This window comes from Lactuca virosa, chromosome 4 (genome assembly GCF_052849685.1).
Source record: "Lactuca virosa cultivar CGN04683 chromosome 4, Lactuca_virosa_CGN04683_v6, whole genome shotgun sequence".
Lineage (NCBI taxonomy): Eukaryota > Viridiplantae > Streptophyta > Magnoliopsida > Asterales > Asteraceae > Lactuca > Lactuca virosa.
In genome coordinates, this window is record NC_136429.1 from 235,459,616 (window position 1) to 235,474,442 (window position 14,827).

Below are 14,827 nucleotides of genomic sequence, written 5' to 3' on the forward strand. Positions count from 1 at the left end.
GGCCAAAACATGTACTAAACAAGGGTTTACGACCATAAGAGGGGTGTACGGCCGTACACCCTTGGTGCTCTTGCATTAGATGATGATTGGAGGCTAGGAATCAAGTGTTTCTCAAGCCTAACTAGAAGATAGAAGAGAAACTCACACTTTTGAAGGTTCCTATGGAGTTCACGGCCCAAGAACAAGTAGGTGTTCTTGGTGAAAGTGAAGAATACTTGTAGATCTATCCAAAGGAGATAATTTCATGGATGAAAACATGGAAAACTTGATGATAGTTAAGAGAGAATCGGATTTCTTGGCTTGGAAGTGTGAAAAGTGAAGGAAAAAGAAGGATTGGCTTATATATGGGCATGACTTCACGACCACTTTGGGTGTACGGCCGTACACTCATGTGTACAGCCGTACACTCCTCTTGAAGGAGTGTTTGGCTCGAATGCAATACGAAGAACATAAGTTAACTCATCCCTAAACCCAAAACTTGAATGCACTAGGCTTAGAACACCCAAACAGACCCTAAACAATGTTAAAAGATAGCAGAAACGAGTCTGACTTTGATTGAATTGAATGGTTGTACAAGATAGAAATTCCGGGTTGTCAAATCATCCCCCCGTTAGAGAGAATTTCGTCCCGAAATTAGAGTTTAAGCAATTACAAATAACTAAGTAAAAAGATGAGGATATTTCAGTTTCATTTGATCCTCGCGCTCCCAAGTGAATTCAGGTCCTCGCTTGGCATTCCAGCGAACCTTCACTATCGGGATACGACTTTGCTTCGTTTGCTTGACCTCTCGGTCCATGATCTTTACTGGTTCTTCCAAGAAGTTGAGGCTCTCATTGATCTTGATCTCGTCGAGTGGGATTACAAGAGTCTCGTCGGACAGACACTTTTTCAAGTTCGAGACGTGGAAAGTAGAATGTACGTTACTAAGTTCGCGAGGTAGTTTGAGTTTGTAAGGTACAGGGCCGATTCTAGCGAGAATCTCGAAATTCCCTACCTATCTTGGATTTAGCTTTCCACGCTTTCCGTAGCGTATCAAGACCTTCCAGGGTGAGACCTTCAATAGAACACGGTCGCCCACCTGGAATTCCAAAGGTTTCCTTCTCTTGTCTGCGTAGCTTTTCTGTCGGTCTCTAGAGGCTTTCAATCGCTCACGAATCTGAATGATCTTCTCTGTCGTTTCCCGAATGATTTCCGGACCTGTGAGAGTGCTGTCAGGAACTCGTCCTTTAGCTAACTGTGTGTCGCCCACCTCAGCCCAACACAGAGGGGATCTGCACTTACGGCCATAGAGGGCTTCAAATGGAGCAGCCTTTATGCTCGTGTGATAACTATTGTGGTAGGAAAACTCGACAAGGGGTAAATGAGTATCCCATGCCTTCCCAAAGTCTATCACACAGGCTCGCAACATATCTTCCAAAGTTTGAATAGTCCTCTCACTTTGTCCGTCGGTTTGCGGATGGTAGGCTATACTCCTGTCCAGCCTCGTTCCTAGGGAACTTTGTAGCAACTGCCAGGTACTGCAGGTCTCAGCCTCAACAAAACAAGCCGCTTAATAACAACAATGTCGGGGCCAATCAGACATGCTATGGATGTGGAGAGACTGATCACTTTAAGCGGAATTGTCCAAAAGCCAACAATCAAGGTGCAAGAGGATCAGGCAGGGTCCTAACATTGGGACAGGGGGAGGCGGTGCAGGACCCCGTGGTAGTGACTGGTACGTTTCCCCTCAACAACACTTACGCATGTATTTTATTCAATAGTAGGGTTGAGCGGAGTTTTATGAGTCATAAATTCAAACACCTACTAAATCAACAACCCTAAAAGCTAAGCAAAGCCTTCACGGTGGAGATGGCTAATGAGAAGACTGAAACAACCAAAGACATTTACGTAGAATACACGTTAACACTAAACAACCACTCTTTTCAAATAAACCTGATGCTGGTAAATATTAGGAGTTTTGATTTGATTATCGGCATGGATTGGTTAAGCCCCCATCATGTCGATATTATGTGCCACGAGAAGGCCGTTCGCCTTCACCTACCCACCAACGAAATATTAGTCATTTATAGTGATAAACCTGGTACAAACCTCTGTCTCATATCTTGCATCTAGGCACAAAAGTGCATGGACAAGAAAAATCATGCCTTTCTAGCCCACGTGGTGGAAAAACAGAAAGGGAAAAGAACATTAACGATATTTCGGATGTGTGCGACTTTCCAGACGTATTCCTAGAAGATCTCCCAGGGATACCTCCCGAGAGACAGGTCGAATTTCGAATTGACCAGATACTTGGAGCCACATCAATTACCAAATCACCCTATAGGTTAGCCCCTGCGGAAATGCAGGAGTTATCAAGCCAACTAAGCGAACTCCTCGACAAAGGTTTCATACGGTCGAGTTTCTCACCCTAGGGAGCGCTAGTCTTGTTTGTCAAAAAGAAGGACGGATCTTTCAGAATGTGTATCGATTATCGGGAGTTAAACAAGCTCAATATCAAGAACCGATACCCACTCCCTCGGATTGATGATCTATTCGACTAGCTTCAAGGAGCTAGTTACTTTTCCTAAATAGATCTACGGTCCGGATATCACCAACTACGGGTCCGAGAAGAAGATATCCCCAAAATTGCCATCCGAACCCGCTACAGACATTTCGAGTTCGTGGTAATACCCTTCGGTCTGAAAAATGCACCTGCAGCATCTATGGACCTCATGAACCGAGTTTTCCGACCATTCCTCGACAACTTTGTAATCGTCTTCATCGATGACATACTCGTTTATTCACGAAGCAAGGAAGAGCACAGTCAACATCTAAGGCAGGTATTAGAAACTCTAAGGGTGGAGAAGTTGTATGCAAAATTCTCCAAATGCGAGTTCTGGATTCGCAGGGTGAACTTCTTGGGGCACGTAGTCAGTGAGGAAGGGATACATGTCGACCCTTCCAAGATCATGGCTATTGAGGGCTGGGCAACCCCGAAGACGCCAACGGGGATCAGGAAATTCTTGGGCCTTGCTGGTTATTACAGAAGGTTCATTCGAAATTTCTCCAAAATCGCCAAGCCTCTCACCGCTCTCACCCAAAAAGGCGTACCCTTTTAACTGGGATGTAAAACAAGAAGCTGCTTTCCAAACTCTGAAGCAGGCCCTCTGCAGTGCGCCGGTCTTGACTCTACCGGAGGGAACGGAAGATTTCGTAGTATATTGCGACGCTTCCAACCAGGGTTTGGGATGTGTGCTAATGCAATGTGGAAAAGTGATTGCCTACGCGTCCAGGCAACTGAAAAATCACGAGGTGAATTATACTACTCATGATCTCGAGTTGGGAGCTGTGATCTTCACCCTAAAAATTTGGAGGCACTCCCTTTACGGTACAAAGTGCACCATCTTCACGGACCACAAGAGCCTCTAACATATCTTGAATCAGAAAGAGCTAAACATGAGGGAGCGGCGATGGGTTGAGCTGCTAAACGACTACGAATGTGAGATCAAGTATCATCCCAACAAGGCTAACGTGGTGGCCAATGCCTTGAGCAGAAAGGAATAGTCGGGCCACCGAGTAAAAACACTGACAATGACCGTCCATTCCCACTTGTCTTCACAAATCAAAGAGGCTCAGCTAGAATCCCTGAAGCCGGAGAACGCTGCAAACGAAGCCTTACATGGGATGGGCAAGAATCTCGTAATCAGAGAGGACGGAGCACACTATCTCATGAACCAAATCTGGATCCCAAAATTTTGAGAGTTCAGAGACATGGTAATGAATGAAGCGCACAAGACACGATACTCCGTCCATCCGGGTTCTGATAAGATGTACCTGGGTATCAAACAAAATTATTGGTGGTCGAACATGAAAGCGGAGATTGCTACCTACGTGAGCAAGTGCCTGACTTGCGCAAAGGTTAAGGTCGAATATCAGAAACCCTTAGGATTATTACAACAACCAGTGATACCTGAGTGGAAATGGGAATGAATACCGATGGATTTTATAACCAAATTGCCTAAATCGGCTGACGAACTGGATGCCATTTGGGTGATTGTCGATCGGCTGACTAAATCCGCCGATTTCTTACTAATAAAAAAACATACAAAATGGATAGATTAACTCGGATCTACATAAAGGAGGTGGTGAGACTTCATGGAGTGCCGATTTCTATCATCTCTGACTGAGATAGTAGATTCACCTCACGATTTTGGCAGTTACTCCAGAAAGCAATGGGAACTCAACTTGATATGAGTACTACCTAACACCCCCAGACCGACGGCCAAAGTGAGCGAACCATTCAGACACTGGAAGATGTGCTCCGAGCTTGTGTGATAGATTTTGGCAAGGCATGGGATACCCACTTTCCACTAATTGATTTTTCCTACAACAACAACTACCTCACAATTATTAAAGTCGCTCCCTTCGAGGCCTTGTACGGTCGGAAATGTAGATCACCTCTCTGTTGGGCTGAGGTGGGAGACACCCAACTCACAAGAGGATAAACACCTAACAGCACTCTCACCGGACCCAAGATCATTCGGGAAACAACTGAGAAAATAGTCCAAATCAGGGCACGACTCCAAGCATCGCGACACCGAAAAAAGAGCTATGTAGATAAAAGGCGAAAGCCTCTACAGTTTCAAGTAGGAGATTAGGTGCTATTAAAGGTCTCTCCCTGGAAAGGGATGATATGGTTTGGGAAGCGGGGAAAGCTAAATCCACGATACATCGGACCCTTCGAGATTCTTGACAGAATCGGTCTGATGGCCTACAAGCTGCAGCTACCCTCGGAGCTCAGCAACGTATACCTTGTCTTTCACGTGTCAAACCTCAATAAGTGTCTATCGGATGAAAGCCTCATTGTTCCACTCGGTGAGATTGAGGTGAACGAGAATCTCATGTTCGTTGAAGAACCAGTCAAAATCATGGATAGGGAAGTGAAGCGTACGAAGCAAAGCCGCATTCCTATTATAAAAGTACGATGGAGTGCAAAACGCGGACCTGAGTTCACATGGGAACGCGAAGATCAAATGAAGCAAAAGTACCCTCACCTCTTTTCTAGCCCTTAAGGATATCTCACGAAAGAATTTCGGGATGAAATTCTCTCTAACCGGGGGATGATGTCACAACTAGCGTTCTAGGGCTAGGATTCTCCTATTCATGTACAAGATAGTCCTTGGTGTAACTGTGTAACACTATGTTTAAATGTGAATCAAACTTCAATATTATATCAATATATACATCCATAAATTTGTCTCCCGTCAAAACTTCCTCGTGAAAGCTCTAAACCTAATCCAATAAGTTATATTCACTCAACTTTGGGTTTTGACCTTAAATTCTCGATTCAAACCTCTTAATGGACCAAAACACTTTTATTTGAGCCTAATGGGCCGATAACCTCTCAACTTGGTTCTTTTGGGCCAAACAACCACAATAGTTGGGCCAAAAATTAATCATGCTATATTATTTTGGACCGTAATAACCTATTCAAAACAATTTGGGCCCTCTTACTAAACCAAAAATCTTTATTGGGCCATATTCATTTCTTTGAACCCATTAGTGGGCCGAAACCATTTTGGGCCCAATCCAAGTCAAAAACACGCATAAGCCGAAAACTCTTAGTGGGCTCAAGGTGTTTTCGACCATCCATGAAAAACGAGGCCCAAATCCTTTCCCCTCTCCTATTGGGCCGGTGGGGCTTTATAAAAAAAATGAATGGAGAGTTGTAACGCCCTGTGCTGAAAGTATTCGCTTATGAATTTCAAAGGCCAAGGCTAGGGGTGTTTTGGTATTTTATGGGTCTTGAAGTTTTATTCGAAAGGTTTTTGGGTCGGGGTGTGTCGCTAGAAGCATAGGGCTACTCGCCATCTTTTCGTGGAGATAAAGTTCGTTGGAAACAGACCTGGGATACGGGAGATATGACACTTGTTAGTTATTGGCATTAATGGTCCCTAATGGAAAAAGTTGACAAGGAAGGACCATGCATGCAAAGTGGAAGGCGCGTGGGTACGCCCAGCGTAAGCTGGGTTAGGACCAGCGTATAAAGAGAAATGGTCGCGGGTGCCTTAGGCGTACGCCCCTCGTACAGGAAGTACGCCCAGCGTATGACCAGTGTCCAGAAACCCTAATTTTAGGGCCAACCACTATATAAAGAACATAATGGCTCAAACCCTAGCCTCCTTATCAGCCTCCCCATGTAACATCCTAAAAATCATGACCAAAAATTTCGTTTTAAAATCGCTAATCAACCATAATCAAGTCATACATAAATCCTTAGATGGAATCAAGTATCAATTCAAACATATTTATTTAATCAGAGTAAACATCCCAGGCTAAAACTTCTTGGTGTGTGCCATGAGATCATCCCGAGCTCTTCCCTCCGCTACCGGAAGTACCTAAAACCAAAACTGAAAACCGTAAGCACGAAGCTTAGTGAGTTCCCCATACTACCACATACCAGACATATAACGCCATATTGGGCCCCCACCCGCTGCATCGGGACATGCCCGACATCAGACTCGCTCCGGCAACGGGTCCCGCCCGGCATCAGGCTCCGCCTGGCATCGAGCCCCCCTCAGTATACATATCTGTTTCTTTTAGGCCCCGCCTGTCTCTGGGCCTCGCCAGCTAAACACATACAAACATATAACATAACACAAAGCACTTAGATAAACGTACTCTACTTTACTCCTGATCTAAGGCCTTGCCTGACTTGGCCCTCGCCCTTGTCCTGCTGCTGATGAATCATGGGACCCCGTCCATAGTCCTCCTGATAGTGAGATAAGGGCCCCCACCCACACTCACCTCCCTCCTAACTCGAGCCTCACCCCTGCTCTGCTACTAATGAGATACGGAACCCCGTCCATACTCGGCTAGTGATGAGATACGGGACCTCGCCCACACTCACCTCCTTACCAGGCACATACACGTGTCACAAATACAACAAGTATAATCTAACATTCATCATATAAACCTTCCTCGGGCTTGCCCCGACATCGGGCCTTGGTCTGGAACCTATAAACACTGACACATACAAGAATCAAAACTACCTCTAGCATACTAATACTCATCGGGCCTCGCCCAACACATATCATAAAATGCCTAGGGCTAACCCCTAGGTCTTCTTACTATACATAAACATAATGGGCCGAAATTGTGGCCGTAGACCCATGCACATAGTGAGGAGACTCACCTTGCACTGTTGAACCCTGCTGATACTTCTCTGGCTGCTGACTGACAATTCCTGAACTGCTAACCCCTTCAGCTTCCCTAACTACCAATACCAAACATCACTTAGTCCAATACAATAATCCTAAAGAGATCTAAAAGATTAATCATCAAGCTCATGACTTTATACCTTAAAAAGGTTTGAAGTGAAGCAACAATCCCAGATCTGAACCTTCTCCCTTGCACCAACACCTTGCCTTGACCTTTGCTTCTTGGAAGAGTGGACCCAAAACACCAAAATGCTCTCACAAAGCCTTCCAAGCACCAAGAATGCTGAGGATTAGGGTTTTCGTGGTGGCTGTCCAAGGGTGAAATGCAAGCTGACCCTTGAGGCTTATCATTCTTTTTATAGTGGCATGCCCTTAAATTTAGGGTTTCTGGACTCTGGACGTACGTTTGGCGTATCTCCTGTACGCTGGGCGTACGCCTAATGCACCCGCGATCCTCCTCCTTTATACGTTGGGCGTACCCACGCGCCTTCCACTTTGCATGCATGGTCCTTCCTTGTCAACTTTTTCCATTAGGGACCATTAATGCCAATAACTTCAAAATGTCATAACTCCTTCATTCCAAGTCCGTTTCCGACGAACTTTGTATCCACGAAGAGGTGGTGAGAAGCCCTACGCTTCTAGTGACACACCCTGGCCCAAAACCTCTCGAAAAAAACTCAAAACCCATAAAAGACCAAAACGCCCCTAGCCCTGGCCTTTGAAATCCATACACGGATACTTTCAGAACAGGGTGTTACAACTCTCCCCCACTTAAACTAGACTTTGTCCTCGAAGTCTCTCCTTACTAACACCCATCTTCCCAACAACTGATCTGCGGAACGCAACTGATGATTCTACGCGCGAAACAACATTCCCACGACACTGAAAGCCAACACGGTCTTCCATTATGGAGAAGACGAACTTCAAACTTCCGAAAACCCGAAGCTACTTCGCACACAGGAACCATCATGTTAGACACTTCTGCCCGAACACCATGTTGCCTCTTGCCTTCTTTCCAAAAGAACGAGGACCCCCCCAGGTCCGAACCTTTCTGTCCACCATCCGGAATATCGGATTCCCTCCAGTTACTGAACCCAAGCTCAAACTCTCAGTCGCTCCCAGCGACCTCTGAAGAAACTTCGGCCAGCTAAAACTACTCTACCTACCTTGCCACTTTGGTTCCCTAAGTCCTGGGATCCTCGATCCCCTAACTTGGCCCTACGGTCTCAATCAGGTCCCACCTGCGCTGCTATAATCATAAGGGACTCGCCCACGGGTCTCACCCAACTACATCTCGGAGTGGTCTCTCCCACAGGTCTCACCTATATTTGTCTATGCAGGACCCACTCCATCCTAAAAATCAACGAACTAATCTCTCTGTCGATCTTCATCATGCTAACTAGGAGATACGGGCCCTCGCCCACACTCCTCTAACTAACTGCTAATGAAATGCTACAGCTATCCCGCAGCCTTACCACTCTTCCCGCTCTGTCTAACTGCTGGAGATTGCTACGACGACCCCTTAGCCTTACATTCTGACTAAACTCGCATACTGCCGATAAAATCTCCCACCTGGTTCCCACCCAGGTATCGTCTACCGCGAATTCATGAACTCAATGTTGGGAAGTTTCCCAAACTCCCAACTCACGCGCTCCTCTATCCTAACAGCCACTGGGGCTGCTTTCCTTTCCAACAAAGTTGCAAACTCATCCCAATTTTCACTTACTCCTGCTCCTAACCTCTAGGATAGTTCTCCCCCACTTCGATTCGACTAGATTCCTACAGCTCCCAGCTTGGGAAGGATTCCCAATCCTTCTCTCCATCTAAAGGTCGATCCGCTAACCTCCAACGCTTACCACTGCTAGCGGTCCAACCAACCAATACCAAATCCGAACCACTCATGAAGACTAACAGAACACTTCCCGAACCCCACTCACACCTGCTACAATGACTGCATCTTGAGAACCAGCTCAAAAGGGGGGGGGTACTACTATGAACTACCGCCCGAAAATCTATGGTATGCAGATGGCATATGATCCGAACACGAACATAAATAAAATTCTAACATACATTCACTAACATAGATGCAGTACCATAACAATATAATCATGAATAAAAATTGACAGGAAGCAAAAGATACATACCTGCAACGTCCGGTGTTGCTCGCGTCTCCACTGTAGACAACTAAAAAGCCCTGCTCCCCACCGCAGGCGCCTCTGCTCGGCTCTGACGACCGTCGGTGATCCTCATGGTCGCAGGGGCAGGTGCCAACACATGTCCTGCTGGAAGCAAACTCGGACACTGGGCCTTCTTATGACCCCTCTGACTGAAATGGAAACATACCAGGTTTGATCCCTGAGTGGTGGTAGCAGTATAATCCCTGCTGAAATGACTAGTCCAGCCGCACTTGAAGCAGCCAGAATCACCACCACCACCACTCCTGCACGCACCCTCGTGCGTCCTGCCACACTTGCCACAACGATTGCGGCCCTGATAATCCCTCGATCTCACATCCGACCCCTTGGGTCTCTTGCCTGAACCTGCAACTACCTGAACCTCCTCCGGCTTCCTCTTCCTGAGGTGCTCCAGATCGATCTCCCTCTCCCTGGCCCGAGCAATCATAGCCTCCAGCGTCTTGCAGCTGGACCTGCTCACAAACTCCCTGATGTCACTCCTCAGCATCTCATGATATCGGGCCTTCTTCATTTCCTCGTCTACGACATACTGCGGAACGAGAAGAGCCCTCTCCCTGAACTTGGCGGTGATTTCCGCCACTGTCTCTGTATTCTTCCGCAAATCCTGAAACTCTCGTGCTAACTATTGCACCTCAATCACTGTTGCAAACTCGGCTCTGAACCTGGTCGAGAAATCACTCCATGTCATCGCGTCCAACGCGGCATCATCCCTAATGGCATGACCAACCTCCTCCCACCAATCCCTTGCTCTGTCCTTCAGAAGACAGGAGGAAAGTCGGACCTCGTCCCCCTCGGGGCATCGACTCGTACGGAAAGTGTTGGCAACATCAGCCAACCACCTGCCGCTAGCAATGGGGTCCCTAACCCCATGATAATCCGGAGCTCCACAAGCTCTGAACTCTCGGAATGTCGGCGAACGCGCCCCCATGATGGCCATTATCTCAATACGAAAAACTCCCAGCTTCTCATTCAGAAGCTCCAAAATACACACCTTGATCGAACCAAAGATCACAGGAGTCTGGTCTGGAATACTGCGCGTAACCTCAGCTGAAATAAACTCCCTCATCCGCTCCTCGAGCTGCTCGACTCCTGAACCTGAGCCTGATCCCTCTCTGGCGCCTGATCGACCCACTGGTCTCTCACGCAACGTCACCATGCTGAAAACATGCCATAACAATCATCAGAATACACATCACTACCGAGGGATCACACACACACTACAAGTTCCCTGATTTTATCTCAACCCTTCTTGAATCGGGTACAAATCCTCTGCTTTCAGTAGTATGGGCCCCTACTACCTTCCACATCTATCCGTACTTTCCTCAAGAGTTGCCTTGACTACACCAAGTCCCTTTCACTGCTACTAACATTACTCCCAACACTACTCTCATCCTAGGCTTGCCCTAGGGTATCCTCTATCTCATTCCATCCTCAGCTGCTGAAGGACTTCTCAGTAATGTCAACTAGCTACCTCATGAATATAGCCACATACAACAGAGATCAGATAATCTTTCGAGTAAAAGACTCATCCCTAGAACGGTTGGACTCAAACAAGAGCTGCGCAATAGGGTCAAATCTTGTCACTCTGAGATTATCCAGCCTATGCCACATGTGACTTAACATATTCACTTAATAACTAGCTCGCATTACTAAAAGTCCCACAAGCATAGAGCAAGCGGCGTTTAGACAATGGGAAAAACTTGTTGGGTTTTTGAGCATTCTAACACTCCTATGGTGTACATGCAACCCTATAAACCTTGGATCTATGTTTTCTCTATTATACATTCAAATATTAAATATTCCAATGTTTCATCCTAACTAGCATATTATGAAGCATCTATACTACAAAGTTCTAGTTAGATGACATACCTTTGATGTAGCTTGATGTCTTCAAGCTTTAAGAGCTTAGCCCCAATAGTGTGGAAGCCTCAAATAGAATCACAAATCACCAAAACACCTTGGAAGAACTTGAGAGAATATGTATGCACACTAAAATCGGCCCACTCTTATTTTCACACACTTGTGCCAATTTTGTGAGCCAATGACCCCTTTATATATTATGGAGGATTAGGGTTACATCCATGTAAACCCTAATACCCATGACCTTTCATTTACATAGGATCCATGGGTTAAAAGCTCCATGGACCATCCATGAAAGCTTAGCCCAACCTAAATGAACTTGACCCATTCCATATATATAAGAGTCCATATTTAATTAGTTCTTTTTGATCACTTAATTAATTCTAAATTAATTCTTGATCAATACTAATTAAATAATATGATTCCATATTAATATATTAGAACTTATAATATATTAATATAAATCATAAATATACTATTCTCAAAAGACTATCCATATAAATTGTGCCGGTGAAGTGCAACCCAAATGGACCATGCCGGGTCGGGTCAAGTACATACCAAATATAGTTATGGACTTAGACATTAATCCAACAGTCTCCCACTTGGATAAGTCTAAAACTATTATTGAGTATGACTTCAAAACCTAACTGGCAATCGTAGCTCTTAAAGCCGCTGTCGAACTCTGACCTTGTCAATGACTTGTCCATTAGATAAGGGATCATATATTCCTCCATTCTAGATATCATATGGACTGAGACATGGATTATAATCATTCTCTCTGTCCATTTGTTGTTTCCCGATTTTCGATTTATGATGACTGACTGATTGAACAAATCAAATCAGTCCTGGCTTGGCCAAGCACTCACATGTGTCATCGCTAAATCATCGAGGGGCCCACAGATATCGCTTTTATCCCGAAGGTAAAAGGAATGGATAAACTTCGACTCATATGGCTTGTTCTACTACTTGTTGAATCATACACAAAGGCACGTTTTATAACATCGAGTTACCAAATGCGTTTTCGTGCAATCAATGTATAACCAACTCATAGTAACAACTCATATCTCTAGGTTTGAAGAATATAAGATATTATCGTCTCATGATCACTCGTGATAAAATCCATGAAGTGATTCAAATGAGCGCGGGTTGAATCCAATACTCAGAACTTATGAGCACTCATGAGTGTTGTAGCACCACTTTGTCCACCAACTTGGACCTCTACAAACCAACCCATGATAGTCTTGATTCATATCTACTTCCAACATATGACCGACTATGGATGGTTTGAATAACTTAATCATTCAGGAAGAGCGACTTAGTTATTCTGGAAGTCAAAACATGCAAAGTGAAACACAAGAATAAATGAATCAAATATGGTATCAAACCCTATGAATATAAATAAACACTTTTATTTATCACCATACTGATTACTCATTATTCATTGTTTTGGTTTTATCAACTTTATACTTGAATTAAAAACAATAGTTGTCTCATGCTCCAAGCATGTACACTATGTTTTTCTTAAACAATAGCTTTGCCATACACCAAGTATGCACTCTATGTTTGTCTATGATCCTTACTTTGTGAAATAAACCAATTGAACATAATTTCAATGATTCTAATTTCACACTCCCAAATCCTTATAGAAAAATGTGAGAATTTCAAATTCCTATCATTTATCGAAATCTGTTTAGATTTTAAACTTATATGCACTGACCCTCCTGTAATGAATATGTACAAAGTCACAAAGACTTGTCAACAGTCATTATAAGGTATTCCAATGGAGATCAACTCCATGGAAACTATGTCTCATATTCAAAGTACATTGCTTTAGACATGCTTCTTGCATTAAGTTTTCTAATCTTACACAGATAACTTCCACCTATGGAGACAACTCCATATTCTCATTTTGACTATCACTTCTGAATAAGAGATGCCTCTTTTCAGAATATGTCAATATGGTCCTTCCAAAATTAGCACTATACTTCCAACTATCCCTGAGCAACCAATCTTTGGTAAACCTCAGATTGTCCTCGACAATTGCTTAATCATTTTAGTCATATCCAATTCTAGACCTTTTCCCTTCTTAATGCCTCTAGGCATTTGGAAAAATTTAGAAATGACAAATATTATAGCACATGCAATCGATCCTGTACCCAAAGCAAATGGTACACGATTCATGATGTCTCACATAAAGACATGATTCTAGACCAGTCTTTTGCTACAATATTTTTATTTGCCATGTTTTCAAAATTTGACTATGAAGAGGGATGCCGTAATCATAATCGAATTTTGAGAACGCAATATAGAATTTCCTTAAGTTGAACCAATACAACATGAAATTCATATATATATTCTTGACTAAAGATTATTAAGGTCTCAATCTAAGCCTTTAGAACTGAAATGAAGTATATCCTCTCCCTTAATTATAGCAAAACAACTTTTTCAATCCCTTAATCATAATCGAATTTTGAGAACGCAATATATAGAATTTCCTTAAGTTGAACCAATCCAACATGAAATTCATATATATATTCTTGACTAAAGATGATTAAGGTCTCAATCTAAGCCTTTAGAACTGAAATGAAGTATATCCTCTCCCTTAATTATAGCAAAACAACTTTTTCAACCCCTGCAACCTCACGAATTGAAACTTTTGTTTTCTATAATTAACATTGCTAACTTGCAATACTTATCATAATTATCATGCTCCCACTAACATGATGATTATTAGCATAACACTCATGCTCCCACTAGCTTTGACATGTATCCAGAAAACAGCTGGACTTCTAGAAGTCAATACTTTATTGACATTCTTACCAAAGTTCAGATTTCTGATACTAGATTGCTTTGATAAGACTTTATCAAAATCATACACCTTATCTTAGATAGATCACAGGTGTGTCTAAACAATTTCAGAACTATGAAAAGGGATGCCATAATCATAGTCTCAATTGTTTAGACCTTTTGCCATTTCTCATAAGTCAATGTTAGTGTGCCGGTTAACCACGCACGCTCCACTAACGACTTTGAGAACTGCAAATATCACAATTGCTATCTACTTAAAATGTACTTAGTGAAAGAATTTCCTCACCATCATTTTCATGAATTGGAGAGAAACCTTATGACACTTAGATTTTATGGTGTATGTGTTCTTATCCATGTGAATTTGTCAAACCATAATCACAAGACTAGGTTAGTGACAAATCCTAACTCATATGGATTGAACTTGTGCAATCTTAATTTCTTGCCACCTGGCAGTACAGGGCCTGCCATTGCTTCCAAGTTGTTATGCAACCAACTGAGAACTTTTAGAACTCCTATGCAAAGCCAACTTTAACTGGAATGGGCACAGAATATGTCAACACGATAGGTTATAAACCTCAAGTCGTGTGCTAGTGAAGAACCTCAGGTTTTATTCTTGATTAGTTCTTGAAATTCTTTTTAGGATCTTTAAGACTCCCACTATCCTCTTGACATATAAGACTATCTTGCCAAAGATTCAAGAGATAGTGCGGATTCTTTATCAAGACAAACACTTCACACAATTGGCCTTAGTTGGTCTTTGTTTTA